This window comes from Heloderma suspectum, chromosome 6 (genome assembly GCF_057233095.1).
Source record: "Heloderma suspectum isolate Gila_16-S chromosome 6, 16-S_ref, whole genome shotgun sequence".
In the NCBI taxonomy this organism is placed as follows: domain Eukaryota; kingdom Metazoa; phylum Chordata; class Lepidosauria; order Squamata; family Helodermatidae; genus Heloderma; species Heloderma suspectum.
The window spans coordinates 107,662,354-107,675,833 of record NC_139463.1 but is presented as its reverse complement, the minus strand read 5'-3'; the positions used below and the strand labels follow the sequence as shown (position 1 = coordinate 107,675,833).

Below are 13,480 nucleotides of genomic sequence, written 5' to 3'. Positions count from 1 at the left end.
TTATTTTCGCCGTAGTCTACGTAAAGATTTACGTAGACTACAGCGACCAAATAAGGAACGCGAATGGCGGCTCCCTATGGGGACCGCCATATGCGTACGTGCTTTTTTTTTTTTTTAAAGTCACCCGTGATAGGCTACGTGACGATTCACATAGCCTATCACGGCTGACTTTGCAAATCTAGCCGTGATAGGCTACGTGAATCATCATGTAGCCTATCAGGGGACGTTTTTTTTTTTTCTTTGATTGCAATGGCGGGGGCGGCAGCCGCCCCGCTCGAACACCGGACGAACCGCCAGCCGGACCCGCCGCCGGGAGGGACATTCAGGGAAGTTAAGTCCCGTCCCGGGGGGGGGGTGCGGGGTGTGGGGGGGTGCGGAGGATTTCTCCCCGAAACTTGTTCGGGGGGCCGAACACATTGGCGCTCGGCCCCCCGAAGTTTCGGGGAGAAATTCTCCGCCATCCCTAGGCAGCACAGGGAGGGTTGTCCAACTCCCGCTTCTGGGGTCAGAGTCTCCTCTGAGGGGGGAATCTCAACTCTCCTATGGGCCCACAGACAATGCTTCGGGAGCCTAAGATTGCTCTTAAACAGATATTTCTTGATTTGTACCTCAGTTTCATAGACACGAAACTAAACCAGCCCACAAATCCCAACCCTCTTAATCGTCAGCCACAGATGACTTCAAGCCCAAACAAGCAACCCCCTGTCAATTATCCTCCCATCTCCATGCTGAAATCCTCAACAATCCATGCGCCAACTGGTCTGCAAGGCCACTTAACATGGATCTTAGATAATGGTAGCCACCACGAGCCAGAAATGGATAGAGTTTGAATACCACCCGTGAAAATCACCAAAAATGCCCCCACCAACTTCAAAGGACACCACTGGCATTGCAAATGTGGGGGAGCAGTGTTATCCCCACTTCAGTTACACCAGGTTGGGAAATAGCTCAAGAAAAAGACACTCTGAAATCAAAGGTGATGTCAGTTCTCCCCCAAGCTGGGACTATTCTTTTTTCCTGACTAATTGCTCCTTGGTGTTCAGTTCAGGCCTGAATATAATAATGTAGCATTTGGGGAGGAAGATGCAACCCAGTAAGCCAGCACTGGAGGCCAAGATGGAGAAGACCTCCACGGCCACCATGTATTTCCCCTTGGTGCTCAGGTAGGTTGGCACAAAGGACACCCAAACACTGCAGAAGACCAACATGCTGAAACTGATCAGCTTGGCTTCATTGAAAGTATCAGGCAACTTCCTGGCAAGGAAAGCCACCGTGAAACTGATGAGGGCCAGAAACCCCATGTAGCCCAGGACAATGTAGAACATGAGGGCTGAGCCTTCATTGCATTGAACTAGGATCGCGTCAACCTGGGAGTGCATGTCCAACTCTGGGAAGGGGGGAGAAGTTGCCAGCCACACAAAACAAATGCCAGCTTGAATAAGAGAGAGAGACAATATCACTGATACAGGAAGTCTCTTCCCCACCCATTTCCTCACCCTGTTTCCAGGCTTTGTAGCTACAAAGGCCAAAACCACAGTGATGGTTTTTGCTAACACACAAGCCACAGCAATGGAGAAGATGAGGCCAAACACTGTTTGCCTCAGAAGGCAGGTCACCTTCCCAGGCTGGCCAATGAATAAGAAGGAGCAGAGAAAGCAGAACAGCAGGGAGGAGACCAAGATACAGGTGATGCTCCAGTTGTTGGCTTTGACAATGGGTGTATTTTGGTGCCGAATGAAGGTCCACAACACCAAAAGTGTGATCACAGAAATGAAAAGAGCCAAGGAGGTGAGAACTGCTCCCAAAGGCTCCTCATAAGATAGGTAGCTTATGACTTTAAGAATACATTGGTCCTGATTCTTGTTCGGATACTGATCTTCTTGGCACTTCTCACATTGATCTGCATCTGAAAGTGTTGAGCAAAAGCTTTATGTTAAAACATATTCTCTGTGTTTAGCTGCAGTCCTTTAATTTGACCTCATTTAACAAATCCACTTTCTTCAGCATCAGTGATAATGGTTCTGTCTGCATTTCCTCTTCCTGGCCCTGTTCATACTCAACACAGTAATATATTTGTATTTCAAGAAAAGTGCTAGGAATTAAAATACATATGAACCTGAAACTCTTCGATTTTTGTGTGATTATCTCTAGAATTCAGATGGGTAAGTGGCCAAAGAATACAAAGATTCCCTGAATTTAGCTGGAATTGTTTAACTGGAGCTCATAGAACAAAGTTTCTTCTTCCTTTGTCCACCGCTGTTCATAGTAAACACACTCATATATTCCTATTTAGAGAACCATGATAGGAATTAAAATATACCTGAAATACAAACTTCTGGGTTATTTTCAAATCACTCGGGATTCCTGCACTTACCCATCTGGATGGAAATCCTTCCTTGGGGGCACTCAACACAATCATAGCAACACACTTGCTTCCCCTGCTGGACGAACCTGCTCTGTCCCGGGTGGCAGCTCTCGACACAGGTGGAAGTGGGCAGTGTCTAATGGAAAGCAGAAGGAAAGCCATTTGGCATGCAAGTAACTTTTCCTGATAGGTGCAATCCTCAGCTACATCTCTTTTTCTTCTAGCGTTGCCCTTATTTTTGCAGTAGTCTACCTAAATCTTTACGTAGACTACAGGGACCAAATAAGGAACCCGAATCGCGGCTCCCTATGGGGGCCACCATTAGCCGTACGCACTTTTTTTTTTTTTTAGTCACCCGTGATAGGCTACATGACGATTCACGTAGCCTATCACGGCTGACTTTGCAAATCTTGCCGTGATAGGCTACGTGAATCGTCACGTAGCCTATCAGGGGACGTGTTTTTTTTTTTTCCTTTCATTGCAATGGCGGGGGCGGCAGCCGTTCGAAAGACCGGCTGCCACTCCCACCCCGCTCGAACACCGGACGAACCGCCAGCCAGACCCGCCGCCGGGAGGGACATTCAGGGAAGGTAAGTCCCGTCCCGGGGGGGGGGGCGGGGGGGGCGGAGGATTTCTCCCCGAAACTTGTTCGGGGGGCCGAACACGTTGGCGCTCGGCCCCCTGAAGTTTCGGGGAGAAATTCTCCGCCATCCCTAAAAGCAATCCATCTGGAAGCACCTTGACAACAATGCCGTGATTACTCAAAGCCAACATGGATTTGTCAAAAACAAGTCCTGCCAGACAAATCTGATCTCATTTTTTGATCAAGTAACCTCCCTTGTAGACCGTCGGAATGCTGTGGACATCATATACCTCGACTTCAGCAAAGCTTTTGACAAAGTGCCCCATGATATCCTGATGAGCAAACTAGCTCAAAATGGGCTAGATGAAACAACGATCCGGTGGATCCACAGTTGGCTACAGAATCGGACTCAAAGAGTGCTTATCAATGGGACCTTCTAAAACTGGGGAGAGGTAACAAGTGGGCTACCGCAGGGCTCAGTCTTGGGCCCAGTGCTCTTCAACATTTGTATTAATGACTTGGAGGAGGAGGTGCGGGGAATGCTGATCAAACTTGCAAATGACACAAAATTGGGCGGGATAGCTAATACTTGGGAAGACAGAAACAAAATTCAAAGTGATCTGGATAGACTGGAGCTCTGGGCAGAAAACAACAGAATGCCATTTAACAGGGATCAATGCCAAGTTCTGCACTTAGGAAAAAGAAACCAAATGCACAGTTACAAGATGAGGGATACGTGGCTCAACCACACTACAAGAGAGAAGGATCCTGGAATTGTTGTCGATCACAAGCTGAATATGAGCCAACAGTGTGATGTGGCTGCAAAAAGGCCAATGCTCTTTTGGGCTGCATTAATAGAAGCATAGCTTCCAAATCCCGGGAAGTACTAGTTCCCCTCTACTCAGCACTGGTTAGGCCTCATCTGGAGTACTGTGTCCAGTTTTAATAGCGTTGCCCTTATTTTCGCCGTAGTCTACATAAATCTTTACGTAGACTACCCGGGCCCAAATAAGGAACGCAAAAAAAAAAAAAAAGGAACGCATTTGTGTACGTGCTTTTTTTCCCCCCAAAGTCAACTGTGATAGGCTACGTAACGATTAACATAGCCTATCACGGATGACATTGGAAATCTAGCCGGGATAGGCTATGTTAATCGTTACGTAGCCTATCACGGGTGTGTGTGTGTTTTTTTTTTCATTCACTTTGTAATGGCAGTGGCGGCAGCCAGTCGGAAGACCAGCCGCCGCCCCCGCCCCTGCCGAAATGCCGCCGAGACGCCGCCGGGACCCGCCGCTGAGAGGGACATTCGAGGGAGGTAAGTCCCATCCCGGAGGGGGGGCGGGGGGGCGGAGAATTTCACCAACAATTTTGGGGGGCCGAATGCCAACGCATTCGGCCTCCCCGAGATTCGTGGAGAAATTCACGGCCATCCCTACATTGGTGCAGAGAGAGAGAGAGAGAAAAGCAGTGCAATCAGATGGTATTATAACGGAAAAGTACAGCCTCTGGGAATTGCATCATTAGTTTAGTCAGTTGGATAGATTACCTTACCATAAATATCATAAAAAAATAAATAAATCAGAAAAACTTGAAAGAGGATTTTAAAAAGTGGTAACTTGCCTACATGGAGATAGCTTATACTGGCATGTCAGCAGCTACCATAGCAAAATCCACATTACTAAAAGATACCATATGGTTTGTGACATGAAATCCTAATAAGGTGCTAGTGTACTTGTGTAGCCTTCTGGATAAATAAATCTCCCTGTAAATATAGGGTAGGGATGGATGAGAAATTCATTTCAGTACAGTGTGGATAAAAATTTACCAAACTTTGCAAAGATCTCCATATTTGGGACAAAAAGGATTTAAGATTTTTAAAAAATGGAATGGGGGAGGAACCCAAACTGACAAACTCCCCACCCAAGCCCAGGGATCTGAGTCCTGAGCTCTTAAATGTCTGGATATGTATCCCAATGTCTTCAACCATGTTAGTGCTTAACTGGGTTGCCGCCGCCTTCTTCTCCACATTTTAAACTAGGGGTAGGGATGTACGAACAGCAACAAAATCCATCCCAAAGAAAAAGAAATGCAAGAAAGCCAAGTGGCTGTCTGATGAGGCTTTACAAGTAGCTGAGGAAAGAAGGGAAGCAAAAAGCAAGGGAGAAAGGGGAAGATATATCCAACTGAATGCAGAGTTCCAGAGAATAGCAAGGAGAGACAAGAAGGCCTTCTTAAATGAACAATGCAAAGAAAATGAGGAAAAAAACCAAATGGGAAAGACTAGAGATCTCTTCAAGAAAACTGGAGATCTCAAAGGAACGTTTTGTGCAAAGAAGGGCATGATAAAGGACAAAGAAGGCATGGACCTCACAGAAGCAGATGAGATTAAGAAGAGGTGGAAAGAGTACACAGAAGAACTATACAGGAAAGATCTTAATGTCCTTGATAGCCATGATGGTAATGTCCTTGATAGCCATGATAGTGCGGTCACTGAACTTGAGCCGGACAACTTCGAGAGTGAAGTCAAGTGGGCCTTAGGAAGCATTAGTAACAACAAAGCTAGCGGAGATGACAGTAATATTCCAGCTGAGCTATTTAAAATCCTAAAAGATGATGCTGTTAAAGTGCTACATTCAATATGCCAACAAATTTGGAACACTCAACAATGGCCGCAAGACTGGAAAAGGTCAGTTTACATTCCAATTCCAAAGAAGGGCAATGCCAAAGAGTGTTCAAACTACTGCACAATTGCGCTCATTTCACATGCCAGCAAGGTGATGCTCAAAATCCTACAAGCTAGGCTTCAGCAGTATGCGAACCGAGAACTACCAGAAGTACAAGCTGGGTTTCGAAGAGGCAGAGGAACTAGAGATCAAATTGCCAACATTCGCTGCATCATGGAGAAAGCAAGAGAATTCCAGAAAAATGTCTATTTCTGCTTCACTGACTACGCTAAAGCCTTTGATTGTGTGGATCACAACAAACTCTGGCAAATTCTTAAAGTGATGGGAGTACCAGACCACCTTACCTGTCTCCTGAGAAACCTGTACGAGGGTCAAGAAGCAACAGTAAGAACCAGACATGGAACAACCGATTGGTTCAAAATTGGGAAAGGAGTACGACAAGGCTGCATATTGTCACCCTGCTTATTTAACTTATATGCAGAGTACATCATGAGAAATGCCAGGTTGGATGAATCACAGGTCGGAATTAAGAATGCTGGGAGAATTATCAACAACCTCCGATATGCAGACGATACCACCCTAATGGCAGAAAGCAAAGAGGATCTCAAGAGCCTCTTGTTGAGGGTGAAAGAAGAGAGTGCAAAAGCTGGTTTGAAACTCAACATTAAAAAAAGGAAGATCATGGCATCTGGCCCTATCACTTCCTGGCATATAGAAGGGGAAGAAATGGAAGCAGTGACAGATTTTACTTTCTTGGGCTCCAAGATCACTGCAGATGGTGACTGTAGCCATGAAATTAAAAGACGCTTGCTCCTTGGGAGGAAAGCTATGGCAAACCTAGACAGCATAGTAAGAAGCAGAGACATCAGCTTGCCAACAAAGGTCCATCTAATCAAAGCTATGTTTTTCCCAGTAGTAATGTATGGCTGTGAGAGCTGGACTATAAGGAAGGCTGAGTACCCAAGAATTGATGCTTTTGAACTGTGGTGCTGGAGGAGACTCTTACAAGTCCCCTGGACTGCAAGGAGGTCAAATCAGTCCATCCTAAAGGAAATCAACCCTGAGTGCTCATTGGAGGGACAGATACTGAAGCTGAAGCTCAAATATTTTGGCCACCTAATGCGAAGAGAAAACTATCTGGAAAAGACCCTGATTCTGGGAAAGACTGAAGGCAAAAGGAGGAGGGGACGGCAGAGAATGAGATGGCTAGATAGCATCACCGATGCAATGAATATGAACTTAAGCATGCTCCGGGAGAGTGCGCAGGACAGGAAGGCCTGGTGTGCTATGGTCCATGGGGTCATGAAGAGTCGGACATGACTGAACGACTGAACAACAACAACAACAAAAGGGATGTACGAAAGGGACTTAAGGAGTTAAGGAGGACGAAAGGAGTTGCTCTGGGGGTCCAGGTCATAAGAGGAACCTTGACACCAGGTTTTGCTGCTAAATCCCAGTGCAGAAGATCCTGAGGCCAATATCCAGAGTCTGTGCATAAAATATGGTGGCGATGTTGATCACTGTGCTTACCTGCCTGAATTTATGATTCCACATAATAGCACTTCCATTCACAATGAACTCTTTCCCTGCAGGAGCCTGGGGGTCCATCCTTCCAACTTGGACTCTCTGAAAGGATTCATTGGGGAAGGTGACCAAGTTGATGAGATCATATCCCCCTGCCAGGTCCCCATTATCATTGAAAAATATTTCTTCACCAGCACTGTTGTTAAAATGGATGTTTCTCAGAAACCCGTGAAGCTAAAGGGAAGGAGAAAAAAAAGGAATGGGGTCAAACGGCAAGGAACTGGTTAATATCACTGCTATGCAAACCTGACTTTCACTACCTTTAGCCACTGAATCATTACCACCAAAAATGAATCTACAAGAGTTTGTACTTTCCCAACATTTTAAAATGTCTATGCAAGGTAGGAAGAAAGATGTCAACTAACATTAATCAGAGCACCAACACAAACCGACGAACTCCCAGAACACCTGAGGTCTCCACAATATACAAAACAAGAATCCTAATATGCTACAATAGGAATTCTGAATGGACTCCTTCAGAGGGTTGTGACCCTGGATTGGGGTTTTGCATACAATGCTTCCTGCCCCCTGCCCAAACCGAGGCACTCAGCAAAAGCATTGTTTACGACAAAATCTCAGCCAGTCCACACAACAGGTTCACTTTCTGGACATGACTGTGCAAGTCCATAATGGACATACAAGCACAGCTTATATCGGAAACCTACTGACTGCCACAGCCGCTTCCAGCCAGAACACAGCTTTTATGGGTTTCAAAGGGGCTGGACATTCCTTTTCAGTCATGGTCTAAGAAATTAAGTCTGCCAACATGGTTGTCCCTTTTCTACTGTTGATTTATCTACGATTTGGCATTTCTTGTATTTCGAGTTAATTCTGGTATGGTATATTATAATGTTTTGCCATTTCAGTCCTGGAGGTGCAATGACCTGCCATGGCTGAAGTTTCTGGAGATCCCATGTTCTTCCATCTCCCCTTGTTTTGTACATGTCTCTTGATGAATCCATGGCATGGAGAGCATGTGCTACAGCATAGACAGCATTGTAGATATTGTAGCTCTGGCCAGACATCCCTGTTTCAAACATAGATCCAGGAAGACTCCCCAGCTTCTCCTTCCCAGTGCAGTTTCTCTTGTTTGCGACATAAAGGTTATACGTAGGGAAGGAACAGATAAACGCACTGGCCCAGAATTGATGGATGAAATAAAAAGTGGACTGGAAAGGATTGATCATCTCCACAAAATCTTGAAATCCTGGCACCACGTTTGTATGGAGGGTGAAGGACAAGGTGCCATTGAAAGATTTAGTGGTGAATTCACTCCCAGGTGCTAAGGCAGTGAAATCCCATTCAGCTGTTGTGATCCATACCCTCTCTATAGGATACGTCTGAAGAACTTCATTGGAGTATAAAACTAGCCGTAACGCCTCCAGAGACTGACCGTCTCCATACACAAGAATCACATTGATTTTACTCCGTGTGAGAGTTGATTGAATTGGTCCCAATTTTTTTTGAATTATTTTATGTGGTAAATATGTTGTCACTCTTGGGATCATGTGCATCCAAGCAATGCAAAGATTGTTTTCCAAGTGCCTTGGTCTCAGCGTTCGGAGGAAGGTTTCCCCACTGTCATCCTCTGAAACAATAAGGCCGATCCAGTTCCATCAGAAATGCTTGAGTAGCCCAACAATCCCAACGTACTGAGGATCTTCATTTGGGACCATCCGGTAGAATGAAGGAAAGCGAGTTTTGTCCCTCAGTGCTGGATCAAAGGCACCATAGCTGAGCTAATGGGAATGATATGATACCTTCAGGAATGAAAAAACCATCACAACGTTCTTCACCCAAACTGACTCCTTCCAAACCTTTGCTAACATCTTGACCTCGCTCAATATAATAATCTACTCTTAAACATTGTTGTCTCTAACAGTCTAATCTTAAATTTCCTAGCAAACACGTCTGGTGTTATCAATACTCAGGCTGCGAGTAGATTCTAAACAGGATGTTGAATCAACTAGCTTTCATGGGCATCCACAAGACGGGCCAATGGGGGGCAGTCGCCGCCCACCCCAATGACCCATAATCTCCAGATTCCCAGCTTTCATGTTTTTAAAAAGCAAGCCTCTTGCTCATGTAGAACCTGAGATATGCATAGACACTTCTCTGCCCATTTGGTTTGTAAGCAAATATAGCACCTCCCACCTTTCATCGGTTTGAGCCAATGAATGAAGTCATAGCAGCGTTTGACACACCCACTGTCTGCAGAATTAACTTCCTGGTTCATTGGAAAGCCTTTTGGTGGGTCTTTCCTTGTGGAAAAGTGAATACTGCCTCAAAAGATCAATGCAGGAATCCAGGCAGTTAGTGTAGCTCTGTAGTGTGTCTACCCCCCCCCCCAAATAAAATGTTGGAGCGGAGGAAGGACAGCAGTTCATGATCTTTCGAACTCAGGTCTTAATAATTAATTAATATTTCTTTGAGATGGTAAACAGTATTTTTTTAAACTGGCATTGCAATGCTCATAAATTTCATCATTATGATATCTAAATTACGGGAGTCATGGCTGTAACTCAGTGTGGGTTACTTGAGCCCTGCAGAGTAGCTCAGTGTTGCTATTCCCATATCGGGGTGTCCAGCATGGGGAAATCAAGCCCTCTTCAGATTCGATGGCTTCCCCCCGAGGCCCTGGCTCAGCTAGCTTTAGTGAGCAAAGCCACAGGCTCCCCACCAGATGCCCTGTGTGCAAATAGCTCCTGTGCACAAATGGGCACTGCACAAATGGCTCCTTCTCCCCCTCCGAGGACTGAGGAGGGGGAGAAGGAGCCATTTGCACATGGCGGCAGCAGTGCCAGGGGTAGTCGGTGGATGGCAGTGGCAGGGATTCGCACTGCCGCCCCCTGCCAATGTCAGCAGCACTGCCGCCTCCATGGGCAAACCTCTCGTGCTCCCGACACCAGAAAGGAGAGTGTGAGGGTTTTGCGCATGGTGGTTGCGGCAGGGAGCGGGCAGCACCAGCAGGAGTTTCCACCTCCGTGACCTGCCACGAGTACCATGGTCACCACGTGTGAGGGCTCCTTCTCCTCTTCCTGGGCCCCAGGAGGGGGAGAAGCAGCCATTTGTGCACAGGCCGTGGAAGGAGAAGGGACGTCTCACACACAGCAGCTGCCTGCCATGCGCAAATGGAGGATGAGAGGGGAGCAACAGTCCCCTCTCATCTTCCTGCCCCAGTGCTGTGCCACCACTACAGCAGGTGGGGCAGGAGGATCAGAAGGGAGCCAGTTTTGATACAAGCAGGTGCTTGCCCTGTGCTGACGTTAATCTCACCATGAACACATACCTGTGGCATCTTGTAGGCATTGAAGATGTCGGCCATCTGGATGGAGTTTTGAGAGGTGAGTGCTCCAACGACAGCCATCAATTTCTCTTTCCTGCCACAGTTATAATTGATGGGATTCCTCTGTCCTGGGAAGAGAAGATCCAGAGTGGCCCAGCAGTTTCGCCCTGGATCAAATGCACTGTCATAAATCTTGGAATCGAGTGTGGCGTTGGGTAAAAATTCAGCATTCTTGTTGATCTCATGAATGGCAAAATTAAACGCAAGCACATGCTGGTAGTTTTTAGGGATCATGCTGCAATGAGAGGGTTATATATTATTAAATCAAATATGTTGCATCTTGCATTATGATTCACTCATCTAACTAAATAGGAAGATTATAATAATAATAATATCTAACAACAACAACATTCATTCATTGCTTCTCACCACAGACTTACACACAGAGATAAAGAAATCCATAACTAATAGAACCAGAGTAAAAATCCAAATCAGTATAAAGCATAATCAGCAAAACAATAGGAAGAAGAAAGGGGGGGAGAGCCTGGAGGGGGGAAGCCTCTCTTATTGGTTGAGCAGCCCCTGCCAGTCAGATGACAGTCACCCCAGCCCCCCGCCCCACAGAAGTATGTTCTGTGAGATGACTTTGAATGGCGCAAAGCACTTGTGGATCCCTGCCCGGACCAAAATCAGCTCCATGAAAATGCGGGTAAGCCACTCTTTCCTTCTCCTTCCATTGTCATGGAGACACCCCCATAATCTCTTTTTCTAATGCAGTGTACTGGACTGTTGTGAAGATATAGTGTATCTCTGAAATTTTATTTATTTATTCATTCATTCATTCATTCATTCATCATTTCATTTCATTTCATTTCATTTCATTTCATTTCATTTCATTTCTGTACTGCCCAATAGCCAAAGCTCACTTTGCAGATGTAGCATAACATACAATGAAATTAATGACTAGATCCATGTGGCTCACATTTGCAGGGTAAATGTCAGTTTTTCTCTAGGGGTGCATGAAAGCCACTTACCTGGTCTCGCAGCTTTTTCGCGGTGGGGGGGAGGCGCTTCGCTGCTCCCCCCGAAGTTCAGGCCGGGGGGGAAGGCTTCCCGCCTCACCTGGCCGAAATTCAGGCTGGGGGGGAGGCTTCCCGCCTCGCCCAGCCGAAATTCAGGCTGGGGAGGAGGCGCCTCGCCTCGCCCGGCCGCGAATTCAAAAGTTAAAAACAAAACAAAACGCCCCCGTGATAGGCTACATGACGATTAACGTAGCCTATCACGGCTAGATCTGCAAAGTCAGCCATGATAGGCTACGTAAATCGTCACGTAGCCTATCACGGGTGACTTAAAAAAAAAAAAAAAGCACGTACGCATATGGCGGACCCCATAGGGAGCCGCCATTCGCGTTCCTTATTTGGTCGCTGTAGTCTACATAAATCTTTACGTAGACTACGGCGAAAATAAGGGCAACACAAATAGCTTTATTCCCCCCCCCCCCGGCTTTATTTTGCAACACACACACCGTGTTCCCCTTCCAAGACTGCTGAAATTGCAGTAATTTGCAGGGAAATAAGGCACAATGGAGCATGCTTGTTTGCAAGATGAATCATGCTCTTGGAAACACGATTCTGCTTGGAAACAAGGCACATGCAGGGAAACACACCTTGTTCCTCTGCAAAAATGCCATAAGTTTGGATGCGGCAAATTCGGCAGTGGTGAGTGCGGGGTAGGACAACCCCTGGAAGTTTGCCCACCCCACGTCCAACAGTGCTCCTGCAAAAAAGAAAAGTACTGTACAGGGCAGTTTGGATGTGCACTTAAGGATTCTTCCCACATGGAAGAATGTCTGACCTCTGCTCCCAAGACAGCTCAAAAAACATTTTCGTCAATTGAGATAACTTAGAAAAGTTTAAGGAAGAACCAGATCTGACCTTGACCTGCTAATTGTTCTGGTTGTACAGGGTAGAGTGGAAGAATATTAGTCTGAATGAACACTATCCTGGCTTGAAAAAGAAAAGAAGAGTGAAGAAAGCAAAACGATGGTGCTTAAAGGTAGCAATTTATTTTTTGAAGTGAAGAACGATCACTGGGTCCAGTACAGAACTTTTCATATGAGAGAGTAAAAGAAAGGAAGAAAGGAAGAAAGAAAGAACTTACTAAGCATTTCTTGCAGTGGAATAACTGGGGTGTTTTGTAAACTCCTGTGTAACAGTGTGAGCAAGTGCCATGGACACAAATTGGCCAATGAACATCTCATCTGAAGGTTTATATGAATGAGATTGGACTGTTGAGTTCCAGCTATGTATGGAGCTGGAGTTCAAACTCCTGCTCGAAGAATAATATAACAGTAGCAGCAGCAAAATCAGATGAAACGTGGACAGATTTGGACAAAGCTCCAACCGGACCCGTTCATGATCACTTATTGCCATCATCCTCAATATCAGTCCTGGCAGAAGATACAGAAAAGCTTCAGTTGACAGAGCTGTGCCTGCCTCAAATTAATCTCCCAGATTATGGTGGAGCAAGTTGTTCAGACAGGAGTCTTTATAGACTGAATGTTGCATCTAACAGTAGAGATGGGCTGTTTGAGGTATCAGTTGTTGTTTTTTCCCCATGGGGACCTCTGATTACCTGTGGGGCTTCCAACATCAGCAGTGCCTAACACATTAATTTTAAAAATTACAGGGCACATCATCTGATTTCTCCAAGTCCTCAAGTCCCAGTACAAGGAAATAAAATGTGTTGGTCCTATCCCCATATAGGGCTTGCCCTGCTTAATCTTGGGGCAGGAAAGATACAAACCTCTGTTGGGGTGAAGCAGTCGATTGGAGACTTGGCCTAATTGTCTGAATGGATAAAGATTGGCATAGGACCAGTGGAGAGATCTTGCTCAGAAATGGTAGATTCAAAACTGGGTGATCATTCTTCATAGCCTAGGGATCTAGACAGGGCTTTTTCAACAGTGGTTTTACTAC

The 13,480-nt window shown here is 45.9% G+C and overlaps 1 pseudogene; it reads right to left on the bottom strand.

Annotated features, from left to right (window-relative positions):
* Positions 1 to 1,004: 1,004 nt before the first annotated feature.
* Positions 1,005 to 12,763, bottom strand: LOC146342350 (vomeronasal type-2 receptor 26-like; annotated as a pseudogene).
* Between the last annotated feature and the right edge of the window lie 717 nt (positions 12,764 to 13,480).